Source organism: Etheostoma cragini, chromosome 12 (genome assembly GCF_013103735.1).
Source record: "Etheostoma cragini isolate CJK2018 chromosome 12, CSU_Ecrag_1.0, whole genome shotgun sequence".
Classification (NCBI taxonomy): Eukaryota; Metazoa; Chordata; class Actinopteri; order Perciformes; family Percidae; genus Etheostoma; species Etheostoma cragini.
In genome coordinates this window covers 16,960,369-16,975,325 of record NC_048418.1, presented here as the reverse complement: position 1 = coordinate 16,975,325, position 14,957 = coordinate 16,960,369, and the positions used below count along the sequence as shown (strand labels likewise).

At 40.9% G+C, this 14,957-nt stretch overlaps 1 long non-coding RNA gene across 1 annotated transcript in view; it reads left to right on the top strand.

The window, feature by feature from the left end:
- Nucleotides 1-370: 370 nt before the first annotated feature.
- Nucleotides 371-14,957, top strand: part of LOC117954306 — a 23,038-nt gene continuing 8,451 nt past the window's right edge. The window contains exons 1-2 of the long non-coding RNA XR_004658793.1: nt 371-382; nt 2,127-2,143. This is a non-coding gene — a long non-coding RNA (uncharacterized LOC117954306). The remainder of the gene's footprint in view (nt 383-2,126; nt 2,144-14,957) is intronic.

The window sequence follows — 14,957 nt, the reverse complement described above, 5'->3', positions numbered from 1 at the left end:
CTTAAGGTCATGTGTCAACTCAGTGTTCACTGCTTTCGTCATGGCAGATGGATTTTTTCTTTTATCTCCGTTTAAAAATAACTCTGTTTCTGATGTGAACCCACTGTACTGATAATTTAGTACATCTTTACTGTTCCCATGTACATACTGTGAGCCGCTTTAAAATAAGGATGTTTGCTGGCATCTATGCAAATATATACGTGGACCAGTGTCTGTTTTTGTGCAGGGCAGGGGGGGGTGTGGGTAGTGGGATGGCTCTGGCTGATCCCACCTGCTGATGTCCATACAAAGCTTTGCAGTGTTGACTTGCCACAATGCCCCTTCTGCTGCTGCCCTGCTGCTGCCTTACAGCCTGCTCTACAATGATCTTTTTTTTCTTTCAGTCTATCTTCCTGATAAACCATTCTCTAAAAGGATTTCTACACCCATTCTGCCAGGGGTCGTATGAATATTAATGCATGGCACACGCAACTGCTGCAGCTTGAGCTGCTCCATGCATGCCCCTTTACACAGTCTGGTTTTTCCAAATCCTTAACAGCTTGAAGCACAGACATCTATCTAGTTAAAAGGTCAGACTATTGAAATCACAACAGCCCCTGTAGTTGCAAATTGTGGTCTGTGTTCCACAAAACCCTCTTGCACACTTACTGCTTGTGTGCTATTGGTTGAGCGTCCTAAGGTTGCTGACCCCAGGTTTAACATCTAGCTTAGCCTCTACACATCCACAATTAGCCTGTCTAAGGTAGATCCACACAGCTAACTAGACTATCTGTTTAATCTGAGTTTTTGAATGTCACATGTTCCATCAAAACAGTTTCCTTCCCAAGGCCATTTTGCATAGGCACCTTTGTTTCGTCCGACGCTTAACGTCGCCCAAGACGATTGCGATTGGTTCAAAGAAATGCTAATAAACCATAGCATGTTTTTCTTCCATCCCTGAATGCAATGTGGACTAGCCAGACCCTCCTCCACAGCGCTGTAGAATAATATGGCAATGCAAGACTATCTTTTCTCCTACTAGCTTGCGCTAAAGCTAAATTTAACCCAAGGCTTGATGGCAGGGCTGTTAGCAGAAGCACTAGCATAGCTTCCTCGGCAGAAGAGCAATCACCCCTCCCGACTGCAAACCGGTTTTTGAGCCATGCCAGCTTCTTTGGTAGTTGCTGTTTTGTCCTTATTGTAATTTTACTACATGTCTGTCTACTCTGTAAACATCATCTCCTGCATGTCAGTCCATCCTTGAAGATGGCCCCCTCCTCTGTTCCTTTCTCTCATTTTCTATTTTTGAGGGTTTGATGAGTTAGCATCTTATTGCAATACTAGAGAGTTGCATAATGAAAATGAGACCTAATCTGAAGGTGAGACTTTGGGGAATGTTAGCTGACAGTTTAAATAGCTTGATGTATCACACAGACACATTCACACATACATAAGGCCATCTAATCACCAGTTATGCTCCAGGCCCACTCTTTAGACCACATTTCTAAACCCAATTTGAGTACAAGAATTCACAGCATCTCACACAGACTTGCATGAGTCACTGTTGTTTCAGGGAGTGTAATAAAAAGCAATAAAACACACCAGCTGCAAAGGTCTCACGTAGCAGAGTTTATTTTATAGATAAGAAATATTTCTGTGACTGTGCAATGCGTTAACATGAAGAGCAGGGAAAGCTACTTCAGTGGAAGTCAGTCATCCTCGTATCTACAAAAACATGCACAATATATTTCTTCAGAAAGCTATAATATAACGATTACATTCCCATTCATGATTATTCTCTGCAAGGTATTAATAACTTCATCCCTAGCATGAATGAATCAAACACGTAAAAAAATCCAATGATTCATTGACCAGAGGATGAGTAAGGGTGACAGCTGTGGCGATAACCCCGTTATGTAGGCAGATCATGTCTGAGCCGTGACATCATTGCGCTGTGTGCTCTTCTCTCTCTCCCTCGCTCTCTCTCTCTCTCTCTCTTACTCTCTTTTTCTGTCTCTATGTCCTGTTTGCTATTTGGTATTCTGCTGTAGCTTCTAGCTTCTCCAAGACACAAGCCTCTATTCCCAGCTTGGTTTAGAGTACGAGCAAGGGAGGGGATGAAGAAAGAGAGAAAGCAAGAGTGGAAGTGCATAAATAAAAGAAAGTTTGGGGGTGGAATAAAGGTCAAAGCAAGAAATTAAAGAGGGAGAAAAGAAGTAGATAAATGATGAAGATGAAGGAAGGAGACAGGCAGAGAGAAAGGGGGACAAGGGAATGCAAAGACAGAAAGACAGGAGACAAAGGGAGGGCCACGGATGAGGGACAGAGAAAATTGTGCACTCTGGCCTCCCATTTTTATTCACCAAAGGAGTACCTCTGGGAACTACCTGTCTGTGTCTATATGGATGGATGGTCGGCTGGCTCTGTGCAGAGGAAGCTATCATACTGGTGTCTTCCTTTCTCTTGTTCTCACTCGTTGGCCAGGGAGATCCTCTGTGCTGAGAGAGGCATGATGCACACTGTCGTACTGTCCTACTCCATCATTTATGCACTCCTTTTTAGTCTCTGCCCTTCAAAACCTCAAGTCTTTTTTTACAAGTGTACTAACAGTTTTCAGCCCTGTGGACTCCACTATTCAATTTGATTTACAATTAAATTTTTTGATTGACCTCAGTGTGAAGAAATGCTGATCTCAGTTTATCTCAAGGCACTAAATGCCTAGCATATTTGTATGATTGCAACCCCAGGGCAGGAAAATGTTTTCACAAAAGCAAGAATACTCTTTGGCAATATCTATTCATTCAGCAATGAGAGGCCACTCTGCCTAGCTATGTGTTCTTTCAGAAATGCAAGGACATGATACCTTTTCCTTTCAGAGTGGAGAGAAACACTGCTGTGCTGTTTCCAGTGAAGGAATGCATAAATGCAGTCATGATTCTTTCCTACCTAATTCCCCTCCGGCGTAGATCCGCTCTGATAACAGATGCATGACGTACTTGCTCTGGAGCTTGTATTGATGACATTGGCCTCCCAGACTATTGATCTGGGTGGGGAACCAGGTCATGACCTGGCTAAATTAACATGTATCTTTGGGAAGTAAACTCAAAACGTTTTATTCGATAGACTTTTGGTATGCAAGTTACTTAAAGCAACTACAATAAAAAGAAAATCATGACAATGAAGGAAAATCACAGAGAATTACAATTAGACAAATCAATTATTGCTGGTTTAATACAATAATAAAGAGGTTATTGACAATACAGGGATTATTGCTTACAATATGGTAGCCCAAGACAGTATCGATGACAAGCTACCATGCATTGTCAACTGTAAGACACAAAGTAAAAGGTGGAAGTCTGGCATTCTTCTGTACTTTCTGAATTGAAGCTGAAATTTATTTCTTAAAGTGGATTTCTAAATACAGTCACGACGTTTGAAGTAAGATTGAGGATTACAAATTTAGCTCTGTGCTTCATTGGGGTCAAAATGTGAGGACTGGTTTGATCACTCAAGTAAAGCTAACAGAGGTATAGAATATGAAACAATTGGTGATTCATAACGAATTAACCTAAATGGCACACCAGGGTGGAGATTAATTAAACATTCCTCAAATGCAATGAAATCAGATTAACTTGATTGTACAGTGGCATCTGTTTTGTTCTCTAAATCTAAAATACATGCATGCTGACTCACTCTGCTGTGCTGTGTTCATGTCAGTTTTTATTTGAAGATCATGAAAAACAAAAGTGAAAATATGTCCCTGTAGAACATGCAAATTTGTTTCCACCAACATGTTAATCATTGCATCCTGCATCGCACACTTCTGGTGTACATGGCTAAAATCACTGAGCGATTGATCAATGTAAGTCAGCTTTCATCTACGAAGTACTTCAAGGCACACAGGTAATGCACTTCAGGTCATTGGCCTGTACAGATGTTCAAGCTCTAATCATGTGATGCTACCATCGGTGCAGGGCAACATTTACACATAGTACAACTTTAGTTGGGTCTGGATGCGTTATGTAGAGTCATGCTACACATACACTTGCATCCTACTAACCAAGTTACAGTTGCTATGGCAACTGGATCATAATCCCTTTTTTCTTTTAACTTTTTCTATGAATGAGCTGTGTGTTCAAAGAACAAAAGCAGAAATTGTTCACGTCAATTTTACTAACTTTCATATCTGCCTTCCATTGAGTTTCTACATTACATTCAATATTTAGTTTGGCATGCCTTCCTGTTTTTGTTTTTTTGTATGTGTGATCAGATTGTGAGCAACAATGCTCCAAAGTAAACTTCCTCGTATGTGTCCTCATACCTGCTGATTCTGATTCTGATTGAGTAATTTACTTCCTCGTTCCTGGTTAAGTTTTGAGATCAAAGAGTGGTGTTATTAACACAGACATCCACCACAGCTAGTGTGCTATTGTAGTGTGGAGGACTTCATTTGTCAAAGAAATTCCATAATTTCAGTTACTTTGCATTTGTCTTTGCCGGTCAAATGATGAGCACATGTCTTGTGATTTAAATGTGGTAAAGCCAACTGAAATCACAAGAAGGATAAAGACAGCCAAGTCAAACACCGGTGGGGCAGACCAAGCTAAAAGCGAAACCCCGTTAAATTCTGCTAAATTTGAACTTGGAGAAAATGAAGTCAACCCCATTGCCGTATTCAAGCAACCACTTCAGCTTCAAGTGCAAGAAAGGCAACAGCTTTACTGTGTAGTGTAAGCTGTGTTTGCCATCAGAGACGGAAGCAGCAGCTTATAAAAACTCAAAATCAAACCCGTGCAAGCATGGGTAACATTAAGTTAAATAATACTTGTACCATTGCTTTGGTGGTTAAAAACATTTTCATAGTTTAACAAGGGCCTTTACTCAAATTAGCCAAAAAGATCAATGCATGACATCTCTAATGTTGGTGAACACTACACAAATTACATGTCAGTCATTCACCACTTTGTTTCTTTAGTGGGAAAGCACATTTATTGCACCATAGAAAAACAGGCACTCGCAGTGACATTTTCAGAGAGTTATTTGCAAGACAACTGCAGCAGCTGTCACAGCTGGAGTCTAAAATCCCCACTCCCAAACCTGGATGAGGCGTTTAATGTAACTGTTTGCCGACGGTTTTCCCCACTGTGCTGAATAGCCTTTAACACGATCTGAAATGTGGAGCTGAGCCAGAAATACCATTTAAAGACACAACTTTAACATGTGTAATCTGCTCCACCGATCCCCAGCATCACATGTGTAGAGTTGCCTGAGAGAGTCGCTGGGAAGAGGTCACACCAGCCCATCATAGATCACCAGCCCGGCATGAGGCCCATGATTCACCCAAAAAGTGTTAAACACAAACACACAGATAACACAAATCCCAGCAACACACACGCTCACAAACCCCCCTCCTTCAACAATAAAACAGTATGGGGTACAGTGAACTGTGATGTGTGATGTGCTGCAGGGGTCTGATCTTTGAGTATTGCACTGCTATTGTTCTTTTAAATAATTGAACACTAAATTGCAACACTAAAATTGGTCAAAATAAAACCACAGGATTAGACTAAGCACACAGATAGTTTTCTAGACTGTGAGCCTTTTTTTTTTTAAAGGTTAAAACAATTACATTGTTAAATCACAGTTAGTTGACCAATGTACTTGTATAATGTGTCTGTTGCTGTAATGCAAAAGGTCCAGTTTTTTGTGTTGAGTTGCTTAGAAAATGTCACATCTAGTTAACTTTACACTACGTTGTGTTAGTGTTACCAAGTTACGTTACACTCAGGTCAATTTGCCAATGTGTTGCGTGATGGGCTTGAGTTTGCCATATTATTCCTTCAGCATATTTTTTGGAGCATAACCTTTGAGGTTAATACTATTCAACAATATACCAAACTGTATTTTGCATTGTTTTGGATTGTTGCAATACTAACAAACATTTTCATAAAGAAAGCTTATTTGTCCACTCCCATGTTGATAAGAGCATTACAAACTTGAAAAAAAACTCTTTAAAAGTACATTTAGGACAGATAAAAAATGTGAGATTAATTTGCGATTGATCGTGAGTTAAACTTGCATCGCTAGACCTATCTCACTGGAATTCCATGTGCTAGTCAGAGCTGACAAAGTGCATGTTTGAGGGGGGGGAGGGGGGGGTTGATTGCACTGTGGAACCAGATACAGCATCTTCCAAAGTACTGTGTTTGAGCTTTGCACCTGGGACAAGACTTAGCAAAGGGGAGGATCCTGGATGAAAAATTGAGGACCTGGTTTCTGGAAAATACAAAAGAAAAAGAAAGAGAGAAAGAGAGAGAGAGAGAGAGAGAGATAACAAGAATAATGTAGAGTGAGAGAGGAGCAGGTGGTCACTGGAGAAAACATTGGGTACACTCGTCAGCAAAGTAACTATGCCATGTCCTAACCTGTCACACACACACACACACACACACACACAAATCACAGACGTACATTAAGAAATGGAGTCATCTGTTATCCAAATACTGACAAATAAACCTAAATGATTCAATTCAGAAAATTCTATTCAAATATGATCATTAAAAATCCACAGGACTGCACACAAAAAGGCACATTTAAGGCAAAGAAGCACTCAGAAGACACGCACATGGATTAACACTGGGTGACTCACCAAGACACACACTCACAGAGTGATTATGGGTTGTCGCATTGCCCTGGCAACACATCCTGTAATGTGCTAATGCCTCATTTCTGTGAGTGTGTGTGTATGTCTGTGTGTGTGTTAGTGGGTGGTAGGTGACAGTTATGCCACACTTGCCCTTAATTGCAGAGTCAAACAGCACAGCTATTTTCAACGTGACACGGGGGCTGCAATGTGAGAGGTTTATGGAAAGAATAAAGTACATGTGAGCTACAGTGTATTACTAATTTTGTCAGTTGATACTGACTGTTGACGTTTTCTGGCAAAAACACATATTCATAATCGAACAGGGGCCTGAATGTGTAGACACGCAAACGTGCAGCTCTGGGGAAACAATCACACTGAAATTCAATTTAGTTTCAATGTGAAAAACAAGGATGTCACGAGCCGTAAGAAATATGTCACTTAAAAGTCTTTGTATCTGACTTAAAAAAATATATTCACGGCTGGGTTGATTTTTCTGTAACTTTAGTATTTAATTAATGACACTAAGATTCTAACTAAGATGCTAGCTAGCTATGTACAAAGATGGCACCCCCATTCATAAACCAGCCTGTTAAGCTCTGATTGGTTCTGATTGTTTTTCTAACAGCCGTCAAAGGGCACAACAACAGACCAAAAGCAGATGTTGCCGCTGATTCCGAGGTTTGGAACCAGATTCAGAGAACAAATTAGCATTCCCGTCCTGTTGAATGGGTCAATTCATTTTCTCAAACCAGACACATAATTGATGACCACCTCTACTGAGACCAGACCCACACACATAAAACAGATGTATACAAGTACGAAAGACAAATTTAAAATAGTAACCACCGTTCAGAATACAGTCTTTCATGCAGGACTGAGTTTTGTCCCATCTAAGATTGGCTTGGAATTTCTGCAGCCTCTCAGAGTGGGAGTGCTGACTGCTGACTGCTGACAGGAAACGGTGTAAGAGAACATTAATACCATGACACAGACTGGTGCAAACTCCCTGAATTTAGGGTTAAAATACAACACTTTTAGAGTCCGTATGCCCTTAAATAGCCTACCTGCCTCCATGGACAGACAAAAAAGAAGTACAATTAACATGATTTTCATGTTATTGTCCTTTCAGTTTTCATAAAAGCAGTTACCATGACATTCTCTTTCAATGTTGTATGAACAACAATGTGATAGTAATTGTGTAATCCATTGTATGTTTACAAAGACATTCCCAGGAAAAATCAAAAGATAGAAAATAAACCATTAAATTATGGGAATGAGAGCTTTTGTTTATTAGTGACAGCAAATCAAATCCACGTAAGCTCCTGATAGTTTGCTGGCTGTTTGCGACCTATTAGGATTGAATCATTGTGTCAAACGTCTTTGAACTGTAGGCCTACTTCTACAATCGTACTTGTATTGTAAATTACTGTTTAAAACTTATCTTATAATGATGCTCTTCTGGCATGTAATGCTGCATCATTATCATCTCTCATTTCCTAAATGCCTTGTCTGAGGACAGGTGTTTGTCTGATGGTCAAACAGCATAGGAAACCCCCCTTCCTTCCAGACATTTCACACCTCAGAATTTTGGGGTCTGTGTGTAAGAATTTCCTCAACTTTTCAAAACCAATGATCAGAGGTTTAGAAACTGAGCAGGGTTTGAACTTCTCTCTCTAGATTTCTGTTTCTTTTCGTATGTACAAAAGAGTACAATACAATAAATGTCTGCCAAGAGAGACAGTCAGATGAAGTGCGCCATTGTCCACGTGTTTGATGGACTATTCCTTATTGCCCATCTCTATGTTGGCCGGTGTTTCTCCCAATCGCCATGTGTTGCCATTCAGAACGCCTTCTGCCTTCAGTCCCTACAAACTACTTGGGTTTGAGCATACCTCGCCAAGAGATCTCTGAAGTAAAGGTACTTTTCCATTGAACTGACATACTGGGGAAAACAGAATTTAGTCTAAGTAAATAAATAAAGCTAATATACTTATGGTCAAAGTCATTGCATAGGATTTTTCCGCCCTCTGTTTACGAGTTCAAATGAGGTTCCTCTGCTTCACAAAAGTAAAACAAATGAAAGCTCTTGTGGAATGTTTGTGGTGGTAATTTCAGTGTTTGCAGATTTGGTTCTGGGGGAGCTCATTTAGATTTGGTGGCATTCATACTTCCCTTAAAATTTTAATAGTTTTACTGTGTGACTGACTCAGTCTTTTCCTACCCACTCACTGTTCTTTCACTTCCCTCTTTTCATTCCCTGGAATCTCTTTTATCTGAAAAAGGTCACTAGTGAAGAGTGGCGTGTACGCTGCATAAAAACCTAAGAACCAGAAATGCATAGCGCAATGAAAAATGGCCAAAAATCAAAAATCTAACAGTATTTTACCACAATTTGATGAGATCCAGGCCATGGAGTTTCATGAGCAAACAACGTATCTGACAGCCTTATCTGGCAGCTATCATAAAATACACTCCTGTCAACTTCAGCTATTTACAGTCGGCTGTATTGAGGTCTGACGCCAAGATAAGTGACAGGTTATATGAGCTGTTTTGATTGCCTTTATGATTTTTCTTCTGGTGGTGCTCATTGTCTTTTAAATTTTATTTCCTACCATGATGTTGCAGGGTTTATCCTTCAGGCCCACTGGTTTATTTAAACAGGGAAATGCATGCTGGTAAAACCTGAAGAGATTACAGGAACCCGACAGTGTCGAGCAGAGAAACCTTTTCTTTCAAGCAAAAACTTTCAAGATTACCTTCTCACTTTGGTTTTACCCACACGCCAACACAAACGCCTTCACAAACGCATACGGACAGCTCAGATGTGGAAGATGGTTTTCTAGGATCCCCTTATTGAAAGATTGATTATGAATACACACGGTGTGTTGTTCTGATGAAGGTGGCACCCGTGGGACAGCCCCGCAGTTTATTGAAATACATCAAAGGCCGTTATGAAAAGTAGTGGAGGCTGTGATGGGGAGATCCAGAGCTGGGTAGCTGGGTGTTTTGCTGACTAATAGAACTATTATTGTCCCTCCTCCACATTCACTTTTTGTGACAACTGTTTACCATGTTATCAAATGGCAGAGTGACTTATCAATCCTCTTAGAATTTCCCTGTTCCAATGGTGCTGGTACTGTTAGAAGTAAAGTCAAATGAGTTACAGAAACTAAAAAACACAAGTGAAAATGCCCTAGCTTAGCCTATAGGTAAGGTAATTGTTTTGTACACCACCCTCCTCACTAAAACTGTGCTATGTGCCCATGTGATGGCTATGGGAAATTGATCCTTGTGAAGATCTACAGCAACCTGTTTCTCATGAACTTTACAGTGAGCTGGGGCGGGGATCTAAAATGGGCGGTAGACAGAAAAATCCTTTATAGTGGTTTCCAAGCCGGTTTTAGCTCTGGGGACTTTACAGGGTCCAAGACGTCTCTTGTAGTAGAGAAAGTCATACAACTATGCTAGCCGTCGGCACAAGACAGCTTGAAATATAGCACAATAATCCCATTATCACAGCTCGCTGAGTTTGCTTCCAGCCAGTCAGACAGGTTTTGGGTTTTCCCCCACATTCCTCCTGGATTAGATTAAACTTGTTATCTCTTCATGTGAATGGTTGTCAGCATGCCTTTGGGGTTTTATTTGTGTAGTATGTTGTCCCGATGACCACCAAATGCCGTTTTTGGCTTTATGTCATTCTGTCACAAGGTTTTAAAATGTGCTTCCCATGTACTGTATGTCATGACATCTGAATGCTGAGACGTGTTAACAGTTGGTTTACCCTTAAAAGAGAGTCCCTTCCCTATTCATGTTTATATGTCAATTCACAGAAAAATGGGGATTTTATGGGCAGAAGTTCTACCTCATGAACAAGTCTCCTTTCTTCACTCTAACTCCCTGTGTACGTAGGGGAATCACATTGCAGGTACTTCCCGTGTGGTAAATCAAACATGTTCCCTTCATGTTCCAAAAATTAAAGCTAGAATGCGTAATTAAATCTTAGCTCGACTTAAAGTCTTATCACTTTTCATCTGAGCTTTGACACTTTGTGTCGTGGTGAACTTTGGCTCCTCTACTTTTATGGCTCTTTGTGTATGACATGTGTATGTCTGAACACGTGTGTGTGTGTGTCTGTGTGTGTGTGTGTGTGTGTGTGTGTGTGTGTGTGTTTGTGTGTCAAACGTGTGGGAATTACCCTCTTATCAGTCTGGTCCGGTCTGGAATCTCTCTTCAGCGCTAATGTTTGTTTGGGTTTGGGGAGAGCGGAAAGAGAAGTGGTGAACGAAAGGAGACAGAGACAAAAAAAACGAACAAAAACAGGGACTAAGTCAAAAAAAGTGAAAGTAAAATGTCTCAGCAAGACATCTCACATTTTGTCTGTGCTCTCTTTGTGCTCTCTTTTGTTTTCTCCAGTGCTGCATCCTGATCGCATATCATATATCACACACATATATGTATGTTTGTCCGTGTTTTGGGACTTGTTTGGGGGAAGATGAACCTGCACGTCACATGCAGACGCCACATGCAGAACGCTTCCAACATTAAAGGCAGACACTACAGCAGATAGTGTTAAGTTGCTTTGAGCTGTAGCCTATATTCACGTCTAAATAGAGGCCGAATATAACGTAATCTCAGAGACTATTCCTTCACAGTGCTGTGCAATTTGAGAAACTCTCAGAGCTGAACCGGGCAGACATGGCACTTTTCATTTGACTCACCCTGGGTCGGGTTAATTAAATCTATTGCTAATTTACAACACTAATAACATTAACGTCGCCAAAATACCCCTTGTGCATCAAATCCATACTTCACCGTTAACCATCAAGCCGCTACACCTGTATGGAAATGAACACCTCTCTCTCTCTCTCTCTCTCTCTCTCTCTCTCTCTGTCTTTCTCTCTCTCTCTCTCTCTCTCTCTCACAAACAAACGGTCCGATTCTGGTGGTTGATTAACGCAGATAGGCAATGATTAGCTCCCATTGCAGGCCGGGTGGGAAGCGCCCTGCTACAAGTCCATGAGACTAATCTCTGATTACTCCACATTTTCACTGTGATGTTTCGTGATCACATTCTGAATCTGCAACGTTCTCTGTCAGGTAAATGCAGATGTACAATGTCCTCCTCTGATGTAGACATACATCAGTACCCCCTACACTAAAAGTCAGTAGTAGGCTATACAGTGGAGTTGCATGTTAAGTGGTTTGCGGTCCTTCTGTAAGTCATTTTGGGGTACAATTTGGTTTAGAAGAATTCAACAAGCAGCAACACCACAGGCCAAGCAATCAGCTCGTTCCAACCAGGCACAATGAAGTCAATAACAAAATCAATAAAGCAGTATTATTGTATAACTTTGAGACCTATTCTTCTCTCACCAGTTGTATTTTAAGTCTTGACTTTGAATTAGGAGCTGATGAAGCCGCCTGGGGGTGTTTCCAGACAACCCCCACATAAAAATGGACACAGCACAAAGTGTCCCATTGAGATGTGTGAGAGCGCCCAGGGTGCCTTGTCCTACAATAAGCGCTTATTCTACAACAGATGGAGTTGTAGCTCCAACATACTTGTAGTAGGAGGCTTTTCAGTGTCTAGATTGTCCAACAAAGTAAGCAGCCTTCAGAGATTGTAGAGTGAAAAGAAGAAAAAAAAAAGCTTTTCTTGAGGTTTACAAAAACACTTCTCATTGAAAAGGAAAAACATTTAGTTGAAAGAGGCTGGGCCGGTGAATCTGACTTACTGATCTTGTGAGCTGCTGGATCAAAGGAGTAATTACCCTTATACAGAGATTAAAATTGAGATTTTGTGTTAGAAAGATTCCAGGCACACAATTCCCATGTGATTTTAAACTTTTTAAGGTTTTGTTACAATTTCTTTTTCAAGTAAAAACCTGTCATATATACTGTATTTCCCTTGTGATCGCACCACATCATCACCACATGTAGAGATTTTGACCAGGAATCGCATGGGATTTTCCAAACTGAGCCGAGCTAAACGGAGAACAGCATGAAAGTGAATTTTTGATCTTTGACACAGTAGTGTGACAAAACATTCCCAACTCACGAGAGTTGTTTAACTCAATTTATGAGGGGAGCTTGTGTTCGGATTGAACTCACATGTCTGCAGTTCCATGTCCCAACTGATGGAAGGCTGTCAGCTGATGAAGAAAAGGCTACTTGGAATTTCTTTGTTGAAATAAACTCAACAAAGCCAAACCAATAACAGACAGAGAAAAGCCATTCGGTCTGTTGTGGCAACGATACCGAATATCCAGATGTTAAAGCCCGAGCAAGAACAATCTTTGCTGAGTCTTATTGGTGGCCATGAGGTTTGGCCCTCCTCCCCACGGGTTCTAGCAATGCTAATGCTAAATATTGGCCTTGCTGGTCTCCCCTGTTGTTGCACATGCGCGTGACAAACAGTACGTTACGACCGAACGTTAACGATTGGTTACGGCCGATCCAGATTGGCTCTGGGCAGATAAAATAGTTTTAAACTTCAACAGAGTACCCGCCTTCAAGGAAGTTAACACTTGTCAATGGAGAGAGGACAGACAAGCGGCAAAAGTGAAAGTCAGTCTGGTGGGACCAGGCCACGATGCCGGTTCCTGAACGATACTGTACTCCACACCAATTTCATCAATTCCATTTTAACAAAAAGAAATGACAATGTTACGGCTACTACATGAGCCCCGGTCTCTGTGTGTAACACAGAGCTTTTCCTTGCCTCTACAATGTGTGGCGTTAGACAGCCAATCACCAGCATTGTTAGATCTTAGTACATGAATGCTGAATGCTGCAGGCTCATTAATGCTGATGACATTTACTCCTTAGGTATTGAAATTTGGAATTGAATGTCGAGACATTTTCAAATACTCGGTAGTAAGGAGGCAATTTGATTGGTGCTGAAAAAGTATCAAATTTGGTACCCATCCAACTGAAACCAGATTACTATTCTGAGGTCAAATGGGTCATTACAATGGACACATTCTTTTCAAATCTATGAAGAAAAACTTGTGTTTTTACAGCTCCCGGGCAACCTGAATGTGTCCATTGTCAGACCATTAGCATTATGAGGATTATGTTTATATCTATAATGTGAGGAAATGAGGTTAAAGCAGACAAACTTGCTGCCTCACTGGTCTGTTTAATGACTTTGCTCATTCCTTTTATTCTGTTTGGTGTCCATCATGTGAGCCGTTGACCGGGCTGGTAAAGGAACTTTCTCAGCTGTCATATGAGTGGAGGAGCTGCTGACCTGTCGATTCTCAATGATCTCATTCAGCCGGGGGGTGAGTTGTCCGTCTCGTCATGCTTCCTATCACAAGTGTTGTTGACCACAGTGTGGTCTGAACACTTGCTTGTGCTTCTCATGTGCTAAACTTCCTTTTCAATTTAGTAATTCAGTGATGATGGAGGGGATGACAATTAATGACAAAGCACATGTCCTGAAAACAATGAAGCAGTTGTTATAGGGATGAAGCACATCCACATGTCATTCTCATACCCGAAGCACATACTCGATGATTGATTCAAAGTGCCTGTACAGATATTGTTACAGTGCAAGCCCAATAAATCCCTTTTAAAACTTAATCTGGAGACTCAGTGCATCCTCTGCATCTTCTGGCCATCTGTTTCCAGGCTGTGTGACTTTCTGTCTTGTCAGCAGAGTCTCTTCTTAGCAAAGACATTAGTGGATTAACAGTCTCTCACACAAGGTGTCTCCACATTATTCAACGTTGTGGACACGCTGTTTCCAAGAAAATAAAAAAGCTGTCTCATAGGAAGCTGACGAAGAGAAATAAACTCTTAATTGAAGGAATAATAACAGTAGTCCAGGAACGATTCATACAGTTGAGTAAGTAAGTACATGTGCAGAAGTTACGCTGCTAAACGCTGCTGACGCCGATAAAAAGATCAAATGACAAAGAGATTTAACATACAGTTGCAAAGTAATCTCTCGTGAGATTTAGCAGCAAAGTGTGAAAAACAAAGTCAGACGGAAAGTCAGATGCCCTTCTGATTCCCCTCACTGAAGGCAGGACAGAGACTACGTTTTTTACATGTTTCAATATGCAACCAAATTAGCCCTGCTCAAAGTGAATTCCTAAGATCAGCTAATTCAGAGAGCTTCAGAGGTGTTAGGGTCACACCTGTGTGAAGTAAACTGAAATTCTTCAACTGCAGCTGATTGCATCTTCGATGTTTATAACTGATGGAAAAAATCACCATGGAGGTGTTTTTATTTAGCTCTGTCTCACAAGTTTGTTGTTGCGTGGGCACTGTTGGCTTCCTTAGCACCTGACAAACAGGAAGGTGTGTGTGTGTGTGTGTGTGT